Source organism: Wasmannia auropunctata, unplaced genomic scaffold, assembly GCF_000956235.1.
Source record: "Wasmannia auropunctata unplaced genomic scaffold, wasmannia.A_1.0 LD336090.1, whole genome shotgun sequence".
NCBI lineage: Eukaryota > Metazoa > Arthropoda > Insecta > Hymenoptera > Formicidae > Wasmannia > Wasmannia auropunctata.
This window is the reverse complement of record NW_012026800.1, coordinates 91,145-92,605: the sequence shown is the minus strand read 5'-3', so window position 1 is coordinate 92,605 and position 1,461 is coordinate 91,145.

The following is a 1,461-nucleotide window of genomic DNA, read 5'->3' as shown; positions in this document are numbered from 1 at the left end:
GTAATGACCCTGCAATTGTTAAGATCCAATTGGAATTAGAACGTTCTGAAAGCAAGTTTTTTGAAATGAGAAATGGCTTGATATTTAGAAAGCATCAAGGGCAAGCATTATTTTACGTGCCAGTTATGCTGGAGACAAGTGTTATTTACAAATATCACAATGAAATGGGTCACGTGGGTATCTTTAAAACTATGCGCAATATATTGAATAGCTACTGGTTTCCGGAAATGAAGTTAAAGATCGAGAAACACATTAAAAGCTGTTTAAAATGCATTGCTTTTATTTCAAATGCTGGAAAACTTGAGGGGTCATTACATAATATTCCTAAGGGAGATAAACCATTTGTAACTTTACATGTAGATCATTTGTCTCCAACATCCAAAATGTCTTCTCAAAAAAAAATTACGTGTTTTTAGTCGTTGATGCTTTCACTAAATATCTAAAATTGTATGCAACGAAATCTACGAACGCCTCCGAAGTTATAAAGTGTCTCAAATCTTATTTTGAACATTTTAGTCGACCATTGCGTATCATCTCGGACCGGGGAAGTTGCTTCACGTCTAATGAATTTGAAGAATTTTTAAAAATAAATAATATACAGCACATTAAAATTGCCACAGCTTCGCCTCAAGCGAATGGTCAGGTGGAAAGAGTTAACCGTACAATTTTACCTATGATAGCTAAAATAGCAGATGAAAAAAAACTCAATGGTTTAATGTTCTTTGGGAAGTAGAGTATGCATATAATAATACTGTGTCCAAAGCAACGAACGACAGTCTGAGTATGCTACTCTTTGGAGTACAGCAGCGAGGAGAAGTTATAGATGAATTACGAGATACGCTGGAATTAAAAGGACAATGCGGGAAATCTCGTGATTTATCTGAAACGCGTGAACAAGCCGCCAAACAAATTCAGCAAAATCAGAATGCTAACAAGCGTATTTTCGATAGTAAACGAAAGGCGGTAAAAAAATATCTAGTAGGAGATAAAGTGATGATTAAAAATTTCGATAGTTCGCTAGGGGCTTCGCAAAAAATGATACCGCGTTTCAAGGGGCCATACCAAATAGAACGCGTACTTCGAAATGATCGGTATGTGATTAAAGACATTGAGGGGTTTCAATTAACACAAACCCCATATCAAGGCACTTGGGAAGCGTCGAACATCCGACCGTGGACTCCAAATTAGGTTTAGAGCGCTAAAATTATGTTAAAAATTAATCTGTTGTGCCTTGTTTTATGTTTGTATTAATATTGTGTATTGACTTTAATTTTAAACTTATATTAATCTGATACACTAAGTTTGCATTTAGTTTACACCATGTTTGCGTTTAGTTTGTATTATGTTATAACATACATCATTTTTATGTAAACCGAGCTTTAAACGTTAATCGAGCGATTAACAGTCAGGCTGGCCGAACTGTGAGAACTATGAGGCTGGTCGAACTGTGACACCCCTTTA